The sequence below is a fragment of the Neovison vison genome, chromosome 10 (assembly GCF_020171115.1).
Source record: "Neovison vison isolate M4711 chromosome 10, ASM_NN_V1, whole genome shotgun sequence".
Lineage (NCBI taxonomy): Eukaryota > Metazoa > Chordata > Mammalia > Carnivora > Mustelidae > Neogale > Neogale vison.
In genome coordinates this window covers 47,205,044-47,217,349 of record NC_058100.1, presented here as the reverse complement: position 1 = coordinate 47,217,349, position 12,306 = coordinate 47,205,044, and the positions used below count along the sequence as shown (strand labels likewise).

The 12,306-nt window shown below is 37.9% G+C and overlaps 1 protein-coding gene and 1 pseudogene across 4 annotated transcripts in view; one reads left to right on the top strand and one right to left on the bottom strand.

Moving 5' to 3' along the window:
• Positions 1-12,306, top strand: part of ACBD6 (acyl-CoA binding domain containing 6) — a 214,023-nt gene that overhangs the window by 117,190 nt on the left and 84,527 nt on the right. The window lies entirely within an intron of this gene.
• Positions 2,143-2,602, bottom strand: LOC122918585 (annotated as a pseudogene).

The window sequence follows — 12,306 nt, the reverse complement described above, 5'->3', positions numbered from 1 at the left end:
AGTTTTGGCATCGAACAGTCAAATCTTTTATCTTTGTGCACATAAATGATGCTTTTTCATTACTTCTTTTTGATTTTTTTTCATTCCTTCTTTCACTTTCCTGATTTCAACTGATATCATTTTTCTTTTGCCTGCAGAACTTACTTTAGTATTTTTTCTAATATTGACTTCTAATGATAGGTAACCTCAGCTTTAGTTCTCTGAATATGTCTATTTCACTTATTGTTTAAAAAGATAATTTTGCAGGACGCCTGGGTGGCTCAGTTGGTTAAGCAGCTGCCTTCAGCTCAGGTCATGATCCCAGCGTCCTGGGATCAAGTCCCACATCGTGCTCCTTGCTCGGCAGGGAGCCTGCTTCTCCCTCTGCCTCTGTCTGCCATTCTGTCTGCCTGTGCTCGTTCTCTCTCCCTCTCTCTCTCTGACAAATAAATAAAATCTTAAAAAAAAAAAAAGATAATTTTGCTTGTTAGAGAATTCTATGTTGGCCACTTTCTTCTTTCTGCCCTTCAGAGCTGTCATTCCATATTCTGCTAGCTCTCATATTTTCTTCTTAGAAGTTAGCTGTAACTCTTACTGTTCTTACCCTGCTGATGTGTCTTTTGGTCTGACAACAATTAAGATTTTCCCAATATATATCATTTTCTAGCAGTGACTGAGTAGGTGCCGTTATTTAACTCTGCTTGAGGTCCACTGAACCTTTTGACATACCTTTTCTTGATTTTGCAAAATTTTTCACTGTGATGTCTTCAGATATTCTGCTCCATTCTTTTCTCTTATCTGGAAGTATAGTTTCTCATATTTTGGACCATTTGGCATGTATTCCAAAAATCATATATTCTCTTTTATTTTTATTGTTTTATTTTGCTTCTTAGTTCTCTAAGTGCTCCAGTTTGGATAATTTTTGTTGACCCATCTTTGCCTTTAACAATCTTATCTTCTGCTGTTAAATTCTTAATTACACTGAGTTCTTAATTAAAAACATTATAATTTTCGGTTTTAGAATGACCATTTGATAAACTTTACCTAATCCCTTTTTATGTTGAAATTTTTCATCTTTTTTTTTCATGTATTTGCAATAATTATTTTAGAGTTCTTTTTCTTAACTTAAATAGCTGCATCTGGGGCACCTGTGTGGCTCCATTGTTAAGCATCTGCCTACAGCTCAGGTCATGATCCCAAAGTCTTGGGATCGAACCCCACATCAGGCTCCCTGCTCAATGAGAAGCCCCTTCTTCCTCTCCCACTCCCCCTGCTTGTGTTTGCTCTCTTGCTGTCCCTCTCTCTCTCTTGCTGTCAAATAAATAAATAAATAATCTTTAAAAAATAAATAAATACTAGAATCATCTTTGAGACTGCTGCTTTTGGCTCTTCTTTATTGTTTATGGATCACAATTTCCCACTTGTCTCCATATTTCAATAATTTTTTATTTTGAAACAATCTAAATGTATACAAACAAGAGTGTGTTTGAACCTTAAACCTTGAACTAGAAGAGTATTTTGCCAACATTATGCCCTATCACCCCTATACAAACAAGGACATTCTGCTATATAACCACAATACAACTGTCACGATCGGAATGTTATTACCATCATCTAATCTTGATATATTACTTAAATTTTGCCAGTTGGCCATTGAGGGTCTTTTTTTTTTTTTAAGATTTATTCATTCTATTTTTGATAGTTTCATATGCTTTAATAGCAAACTTATAGGAATAGCACAGAAGACAGACAACATTAAACACTACATGTACTTGCATGTGGGACAACTCAGAAAAGTATAACGAATGATCTATGATAAAAATGCTACAAACACCATTTAGTTGCTGTCAAAAAGAAATCTACTTGTTTTTAAAAAATCCAAATGCTTGCATTATCCAGAAAAATGTAACAGATTTATTTATAATTGTTATAAAGTTGAACTGAAACTTTATGAAACAGAATGTTTTACTGAAACATTTTGACTTGCATTAATGCTTTATGTCCCTGCATTTATATTAAACATTGACACACAATTGAAAATGGAAAAACCACCGATACCTCATTTCTGTCCCCTATTTTTCCGTTTGCAATCATATACGTAGTTACCTTTTGACCCTATGCAAAAATATATCTAACGTTCAGAACTACCAATAACAAGAAGAAGGTAATTTTTTTTTTTTTTAAAGAATGACATGTTTTCCATCATAGTGGATTCTTAAGCACATTCTGCATGTGTGTGGTGTGCTAGCTGGAGGTCTTCCCGCATGACCATGACACATTTAGCATGGATAGCACACAGGATGGTGTCTTCAAAGAGGCCCGCCAGATAGGCCCCACTTGCCCCCTACAAAGCACCACTAGCTGCACTCTGGAACCACAGATGTGTTTTGAAGTCCTGAACGATTACACACACCAGACGCTGGAAAGGCAATTTGCAGATCAGCTCAGTGGACTTCTGATAACGTCTAATTTCATGGATTGCCACAGTACCAGGTCTGTACTGATGAAGTTTCTTCACCCCTCCAGTAGAGGGCGCACTCTTGGGAGCAGCTTTTATAGCCAGTTGGTTCCTCCTTGCTTTACCATTGGTCGATTTGCAGGCAATCTGATTTGTACAAGCCATAGTACAGAAACCTCCTTACTTACCCCCTTTTCCTTGGGCTGGAGCTCAGAGAGCTAGAGGCAGCGCTTATTCATTCTGTTTTAGAGAACAATAGAGTGGGGAGGGGCAGAGAGCGAGGGAGACAAGCAGACTCCCAGTGAGCACAGAGACCAACTCAGGGCTCCATCCCAGGATCCTGAGATCATGACCTGAGCTGAAACCAAGAGTCAGAGGCTCAACTGATTAAGCCACCCATGTGTTGCCCTAGAGGGTCTTTTATAACAAAAGCATTCAGTTTAGAATCACACAGACCAATCATTGGGATTTTGTCTGATGTTTCCTCCTGATTATGTTTACGTTATGCATCTGTTGAGGGATGTAGAAGTGATACTGTATCCTTATTTATCTGATAGCACATACTTTCCATTTGCCCCATTACTGATGTTTATTTTGATCAGTTGGTTAGGGTGTCATGTGCCACAATTCTCCATAGTAACGTTACTTTTGTCCCTTTGTAATACATTACTGTTTTGTTGGAAAGATACTTAAGGATACATAAATATCCTGTCGTCATCAAAACTTTAACTTGTGCTTTTATTTACATCAGTTTGGATTCATAGTTCCCTATTCTATTTAATATTATAATATACTGTTATCATTATTTAAGTTTATACTCAAATTATTCCAGGTTTGTCCAGTGAGACCCCTTTAGTCTGGCTCCTCTTTTTTATATATGCTCTTAATTGGGAATTTTCACACTTTTTGGCATAACAAGAATTCCAGTTCACCTTGAACTTTTCCCTTTCCTAGCCATGGAAACAGTTTCTCCAAAGATAAGTGGTTCATTTTAGTAGAGAATGGTATTTAGAAACCAAGATCTGAGTAATAGGTGTGCTCATTGCTGTTGGGCTATCACTCGTCCCAGATTCTCTTACACACACACACACACACACACAAATATCTATGTTCATTTTTCTTTGTGTGCTGTGTTTGTGTTTACCATAAGTTCATGCCAGTACCTCTATTTCCAGTTGAATACCGCAAGATTCATTCAATTTTTCTATATTTGTAACTCTCTTTCTCTGACAGTGAGATGCCTAGCTCTCATTATCTTCTCATATTTACTTAATTAATCAATCTCCCAGTGTGTAACCAGTCTCTCATTGCTCTTGCCACCCCCTGTCCTGCATGGGTGCCCTCATCATACTGAAGTTCTGAGAATTTGCTCAGACCACTTTCCTAGAGGATGATATCATACCTCGTGATCGCTGACACTCTGAGATGGTTTACTTTCCCATGGGAATGCCTTCCTCAGCTTAGGCTTCAACATCCAATACCTTGCCAACCTTTTATTTTTTTCTTTAAGATTTTATTTATTTATTTATTTGACAGAGAGCACAAGAGAGCACAAGTGGGGAGAGCAGCAGAGGGAGAGGGAGAAGCAGCTCCCCTCTGAGCAGGGATTCCTGAGTGGAAGGCAAGTCCTTAACCGATGGAACCAGGCAGGCACCCCTCTTTCCAATCCTTTTAAGGATATCTTCTTCATTCCACTTGGACTCTGATACTTTGTCCCAGACCATCTTTTGTCTGTACATCTTCCTTATCCCGCATGAGCCCTGACACCTCACATTAGGCTGCTGCCACTCCCAGTGGTCACCCTCATCATCCTGGTTAGTCTCTAATACCTTGCTCTATACCATGACTTCTCTCCTCTTCTTTACCCTTCCACTCCTATAGACACCTGCTTCATTCAGCCTTACCTATGGTCTTAAAACTGAACTATTCACTAAAAGAAAAGGAAGAGATATATCTCATAATTTTTTTATGGTATGTTGCACATTGTGTATAAAGAAGAATGAAGACTGAAGTCAGTGTTTTTTTCCCCCAAGAGAGGGCACTCCTGATCCTCCCTGAGATACTGATTGAGGAGCTGATCACCTCAGGACAATGAGGAAGTAAGCTAGGTTGGTGCCGTGTTGTAGCTCTAGTTATACCTCTGCTTTCCTACATATCTGGGGAAAGCTTCTTAAGCTGTTGCTTGTGAGCCTATGGGTCTCTGCCTGCCTGCCTTGAAAGACTGATGAAGACCTAATCTGATTGTTTCTGCTTTGAGCTTTTTTCTCTAGCATCCGGTCTCACACTGCTTCCAAATTTTGGCAAATGTGTTTATGCTGAGATTTATTGTTTGAGGTAGGCCCCCTTCCTCAAGCAGGGCTGTCTCTCTCAAATATTGCAAGATAACAGATTCCTATGTGTTCTTTTAAAAACTATGATTTCCCACACGGCCTCTGAATTCAGAAATTAAACCATGTGGGAAAATAGCACTTTGTATTTGGGACTTTTGAAATTTTTCAGTTGTTGAGCCAATCTCAGACAACCTCCAAAAGTTTTGCTGATTTTATTTTTCCCAGTGTCATCATTTTATTTGAGCCACTCTTAATCTTTAGCGTTTACACAGAATTAACAAATACCCCTAGGTAAGAAAGCATCAGGAGAGAGCTTGTTCTCTCTCTCTCTCTCTCTTTTTAAATTTTTTTTGAGAACCTGTTCTCTGAATAGCTCTCTGATTTAGTTCACTCAGTCCTTTTTACTTCCATGACTTTTTATAAGTACAGCTTTTCAGTTTACCTAACCTTTTAAAATTGTTACGTTAGAAAAATTACATCTTCTTACATCTTATTTGGAACCAAAAAACAGCCATATGTGTGGTTTCTGTACTTCTTTTTCAGTTAATGTTCTATAATGAAAATTTTGCCATATCATTGAATTGTTTTAAAGTTTTTTTATTGTTTTTTTAATGGCTTATCAAACTGAGGGCCTTATATCCCTGGCAACAGTGGCATACATGATACATGCAAGAAAACCTGAGAAGCCAGAGTGCCTGGGTGGCTCAGTTGGTTATGCATCTGACTCCGGCTTGGATCATGAATTCGGGGTTCTGGAATCAGGCCCTGAGTCAACTCCATGCTCAGTGGGGAGTCTGCTTTTCCCTCCACCTCTTTCTACCTTTCCCTCTGCCTGTCTCCCTGCTCATCCTCTCTCTTCCCCCCACAAATAAATAAATCCTTAAGAAAGTAAAAAAGAAAATTAAAATTTAGTAAAAAAGAATATATGAGAAACCATAAGATGAATATGGTGCATCTAGAAGTAGCTCTAAAAATCATTTTATAGGTAAACAAACATAGATATATAATTGTGAAATAGGGTATAAAATGTACACACATTACTTAGATAAAACAAGATCTCAAGGAAATTTCTCATTTTCAGTAAGTCTGTATAGTCACTTAAGATATTCTTTCATTTTTTTGGACAAGAAGGCAGCTGGAGTTGGCAAGGTCACCAAATCCACACAGAAAACTCGGAAGGCTAAATGAATATTATCCCCAATACCTGCCACCCCAGTGTTAATCAGTGGTGAAAGAACAGTCTCAGAACTGTTTGTGTCAATTGGCCATTTAAGTTTAATAGTAAAAGATTGGTTAATGATTATAGTGTATCATAAAACCTCCAGAAGGAAAGAAGAATGTTTTGTGGACTCGTTTTTTTAACATTTTAACATTTTTAAATTGAGATATGTGTTAAAATCACTGTTAATCATTAAATAATGTAGTTGTTATTGCCTATGTTTGAATAAAGTTAGACTTTAGTTATTAACATTGTCTCTTCAGTTGAGATACATTCAGTGTATGATATGATTGTGTTGCAGATTTTCTCCCAGTTTTTTCAGTTTTCCTTTAATTTTCTTTATAGTATCTTTTGCCATATAAAATTTTTTAAAATTTTTATGTAGTCAAATTTATCAGTCTTTTTATTGCCTGTGGATTTTTAGTCATGGTAAGCTTTTTCTTACATCAAGGTTAAAAGAGGAATTCACCTATATTGTTTCCTGGCATGTGTGTGGTTTCGTGTTTTATAATCAGATCCCTAAATGTATGGTGTGAAATATGAGCCCAATTTTATTTTTTCCCAAATGGCTTCCCAGTTGTGTTAGCATCATTTATTTACAAGACCATCCCCCAGTGACCCAAGGTGCCACCTTTGTCCTGTACTAAATTTCCATATGTGTTTGGATTTGTTTCTAGGTTTTATAGTCTATTCTTCTAGTCTCTTTGTTCACTTATCAATACTATGCAATTTGATACAGGGGCCTCATAGTAGGTATTGATGTCTGAAACAGCGATTCCTCCCTTATAGTTTTTCCTTTTAAATGTTTTCCTAGCTATTTTATACATTTATTTGTTTGTTTTATATGAACTTTATTTTTTTTATTGTATTATGTTAGTCACCATAAAATACATCATTAGGGTCTTTTTCCATTTATTTTATTTTCTTTCTTTTCAGTGTTCCAGCATTCATTGTTTATGCAGCACACCGAGTGCTCCATGCAATACGTGCCCTCCATAATACCCACCACCAGACTCAACCAACCCCCACCCCCTTCCCCTCCGAAACCCTGTTTGTTTCTCAGAGTCCAGAGTATCTCATAGTTCGTCTCCTGCTCCGATTTCCCACAATTCACTCTTCCTTTCCTTCTCCTAATATCCTCCATGTTATTCCTTATGTACCACATGTAAGTGAAACCATATGATAATTGACTTTCTCTGCTTGACTTATTTCACTCAGCATAATCTCCACCAATCCCATCCATGTTGATGCAAAAGTTGGGTATTCATCCTTTCTGATGTCTGAGTAGTATTCCATCTTATATATGGACCACATCTTTTTTATCCATTTATCTGTTGAAGGACATCTCAGCTCTTTCCACAGTTTGGCTATTATAGACATTGCAGCTATGAACATTGGAGTACATATGGCCCTTTTTTTCACTACATCTGTATCTTTGGGGTAAATACCCATATTGCAATTGCTGGGTCATAGGGTAGTCTGTTTTTAATTTTTTTTTAATAGATTTTATTTTATTAAAGATCTTATTTATTTATTTGAGAGAGAGACAGTGAGAGAGAGCATGAACGAGGAGAAGGTCAGAGAGAGAAGCAGGCTCCCCGTGGAGCTGGGAGCCCGATGCAGGACTCGATCCCGGGACTCCAGGATCATGACCTGAGCTGAAGGCAGTCGTCCAACCAACTGAGCCACCCAGGCGTCCCCTGTTTTTAATTTTTTGAGGAATCTCCATACTGTGTTCCAAAGTAGTTGGGCCAGCTTTCATTCCTACCAACAGTGTAAGAGGGTTCCTGTTTCTCCACATCCTCTCCAACATTTGTTGTTTTCTGCCTTGTTAATCTTTGCCATTCTAACTGCTGTAAACTGGTATCTCAATGTGGTTTTGATTTTATTTTCCCTGATGGCTAATGATGATGAACATTTTTTCATGTGTCTGCTAACTATTTGTATGTCTTCATTGGAGAAGTGACGGTGTCTTCTGACGATTTTTTGACATGGTTTTCTATTTTGGGGGGTGTTGAGTTCGAGAAGTTCTTTATAGATCTTGGATATCAGCTCTTTGTAGTGTCATTTGCGAATATTCTCTCCCATTCTAAGGGTTACCTCTTTATTTTGTTGACTCTTTCCTTTGCTGTGCGGAAGCTTCTTATCTTGATGAAGTCCCAAAAGTTATTTTCACTTTTGTTTCCTTTGCCTTTGGAGACGTGTCTTGAACGATGTTGCTGTGGCCAGTTTCTGGCTATGTTCTCCTCCAGGATTTGATGGATTCCTGTGTCACATTGAGGTCTTTCAGCCATTTTAAGTTTATCTTTGTGTTTGGTGTAAGAGAATGGTTGAGTTTCATTCTTCTACACATAGCTGTCCAGTTTTCCCAGCACCCTATATTGAAGAGACTGTCTTTTTTCCACTGGATATTTTTTCCTGTTTTGTCAAAGATAATTTGACTATAAAGTTGAGGATCCATATCTGGGCTCTCTACTCTGTTCCATTGGTCTATGTATCTGTTTTTGTGCCAGTACCATGCCATCTTGGTGATCAGAACTTTGTAATAAAGCTTGAAATCAGGCAATGTGATGCCCCCCAACTGTTTTTCTTTTTCAGCATTTCCTTAGCTTTTCGGAGTCTTTTTTGGCTCCATACAGATTTTAGGATTGTTTGTTGTAGCACTTTGAAAAATGCCACTGGTCAATCAATGTAATAGAACAAATCAATAAGAGAGAAGAACCACATGGTCCTCTAAATTGATGCAGAAAAAGCATTTGACAAAATATAGCATCCTTTCCTGATTAAAACTCTTCAAAGTATAGGGATAGAGGGAACATTTCTCAACTTCATAAAATCCATCTATGTAAAACCCACAGCAAAATCTTCTTTTTATTCAGATTTTTTATGATTTATTTTTTTATTTTTTATAAACATATAATATATTTTTATCCCCAGGGGTACAGGTCTGTGAATTGCCAGGTTTACACACTTCACAGCACTCACCATAGCACATACCCTCCCCAATGTCCATAACCCCACCCCCCTTCTCCCAACCCCCCTCCCCCCAGGAACCCTCAGTTTGTTTTGTGAGATTAAGAGTCATTTATGGTTTGTCTCCCTCCCAATCCCATCTTGTTTCCTTCATTCTTCTCCTACCCCCTTAACACCCCATGTTGCATCTCCACTTCCTCATATCAGAAAGATCATATGATAGTTGTCTTTCTCCAATTGACTTACTTCGCTAAGCATGATACCCTCTAGTTTCATCCATGTCGTCACAAAAGGCAAGATTTCATTTCTTTCGATGGCTGCATAGTATTCCATTGTGTATATATACCACATCTTCTTTATCTGTTCATCTGTTGATGGACATCTAGGTTCTTTCCATAGTTTGGCTATTGTGGACATTGCTGCTATAAACATGCAGGTGCATGTGCCCCTTCGGATCACTACGTATGTATCTTCAGGGTAAATACCCAGTAGTGCAATTGCTGGGACATAGGGAAGCTCTGTTTTCAACTTTTTGAGGAACCTCCATGCTGTTTTCCAGAGTGGCTGCACCAGCTTGCATTCCCACCAACAATGTAGGAGGTTCCCCTTTCTCCACATCCTCGCCAGCATCTGTCATTTCCTGACTTGTTAATTTTATTCACTCTGACTGGTGTGAGGTGATATCTCATTGTGGTTTTGATTTGTATTTTCCTGATGCCGAGTGATATGGAGCACTTTTTCATGTGTCTTTTGGCCATCTGGATGTCTTCTTTGCAGAAGTGTCTGTTCATGTCTTCTGCCCATTTCTTGATTGGATTATTTGTTCTTTGGGTGTTGAGCTTGCTAAATTCTTTATAGATTTTGGACACTAGCCCTTTATCTGATAATCGCTTGCACATATCTTCTCCCATTCTGTCGGTTGTCTTTTGGTTTTGTTAACTGTTTTGAAGTCCGGAATTGTGATGCCACCAACTTTGGCTTTCTTTTTCAATATTCCTTTGGCTATTCGAGGTCTTTTCTGGTTCCATATAAATTTTAGGATTATTTCTTTCATTTCTTTGAAAAAAATGGATGGTATTTTGATAGGAATTGCATTAAATGTGTAGATTGCTTTAGGTAGCATAGACATTTTCACAATATTTATTCTTCCAATCCAGGAGCATGGAACATTTTTTCCATTTCTTCACGTCTTCCTCAATTTCTTTCATGAGTACTTTATAGTTTTCTGAGTATAGATTCTTGGCCTCTTTGGTTAGCTTTATTCCTAGGTACCTTATAGTTTTGGGTACAGTTGTAAATGGGATTGACTCCCTAATTTCTCTTTCTTCTGTCTTGTTGGTGTAGAGAAATGCAGCTGATTTCTGTGCATTGATTTTATATCCTGACACTTTACTGAATTCTTGTACAAGTTCTAGCAGATTTGGAGTGGAGTCTTTTGGGTTTTCCACATATAGTATCATGTCATCTGCCAAGAGTGATAATTTGACTTCTTCTTTGCCGATTTGGATGCCTTTAATTTCCTTTTGTTGTTTGATTGCTGAGGCTAGGACTTCTAGTACTGTGTTGAATAGCAGTGATGATAATGGACATCCCTGCCGTGTTCCTGACATTAGTGGAAAAGCTTTCAATTTTTCTCCATTGAGAATGATATTTGTGGTGGATTTTTCATAGATGGCTTTAATAATATTGAGGTATGTGCCCTCTATCCCTACACTTTGAAGAGTTTTGATCAGGAAGGGATGCTGTACTTTGCCAAATGCTTTTTCAGCATCTATTGAGAGTATCATATGGTTCTTTTTTTTCTTTTTTTTTAACGATTTTATTTATTTATTTGACAGAGAGAAATCACAAGTAGACGGAGAGGCAGGCAGAGAGAGAGACAGGGAAGCAGGCTCCCCGCTGAGCAGAGAGCCCGATACGGGACTCGATCCCAGGACCCCGAGATCATGACCTGAGCCGAAGGCAGTGGCTTAACCCACTGAGCCACCCAGGTGCCCCGAGAGTATCATATGGTTTTTGTTCTTTCTTTTATTAATGTGTTGTATCCCATTATATAATTTGTTGATTGATTTGCAGATGTTGAACCAACCTTGTAGCCCTGGAATAAATCCCACTTGGTCATGGTGAATAATCCTTTTAATGTACTGTTGAATCCTATTGGCTAGTATTTTGGTGAGAATTTTCACATCTGTGTTCATCAAGGATATTGGTCTGTAGTTCTCTTTTTTGATGGGATTCTTGTCTGGTTTTGGGATCAAGGTGATGCTGGCCTCATAAAATGAGTTTGGAAGTTTTCCTTCCGTTTCTATTTTTTGGAAAAGTTTCAGGAGAATAGGAATTAGTTCTTCTTTAAATGTTTGGTAGAATTCCCCTGGGAAGCCATCTGGCCCTGGGCTTTTGTTTGTTTGGAGATTTTTGATGACTGTTTCAATCTCCTTACTGGTTATGGGTCTGTTCAGGTTTTTCTATTTCTTCTGGTTCAGTTGTGGTAATTTATATGTCTCTAGGAATGCATCCATTTCTTCCAGATTGTCAAATTTGTTGGCGTAGAGTTGCTTATAGTATGTTCTTATAATTGTCTGTATTTCTTTGGTGTTAGTTGTGATCTCTCCTCTTTCATTCATGATTTTATTTATTTGGGTCCTTTCTCTTTTCTTTTTGATAAGTCTGGCCAGGGGTTTATCAATCTTATTAATTCTTTCAAAGAACCAGATCCTAGTTTCATTGATTTGTTCTATTGGTTTTTTTTGTTTGTTTGTTTCTATTTCACTGATTTCTGCTTTGAGCTTTATGATTCGAGCTTTATGATTTCTCTTCTCCTGCTGGGTTTAGGGTTTCTTTCTTGTTCTTTCTCCAGGTCCTTTAGGTGTAGGGTTCGGTTGTATACCTGAGACCTTTCTTATTTCTTGAGAAAGGCTTGTACCGCTATATATTTTCCTCTCAGGACTGCCTTTGTTGTGTCCCACAGATTTTGAACCGTTGTGTTTTCATTATCATTTGTTTCCTTGAATTTTTTCAATTCTTCTTTAATTTCCTGGTTGACCTATTCATTCTTTAGTAGGATGCTGTTTAGTCTCCGTGTATTTGGGTTCTTTCCAAATTTCCTCTTGTGATTGAGTTCTAGCTTCAGACCATTGTGGTCTAAAATATGCAGGGAATGATCCCAATCTTTTGATACTGGTTGAGACCTGATTTAGGACTGAGGATGTGATCTATTTTTGAGAATGTTCCATGTGCACTAGAGAAGAATGTGTATTCTGTTGCTTTGGGATGAAATGTTCTAAATACATCTGTGATGTCCATCTGGTCCAGTCTATCATTTAAGGCCTTTATTTCCTTGTTGATCT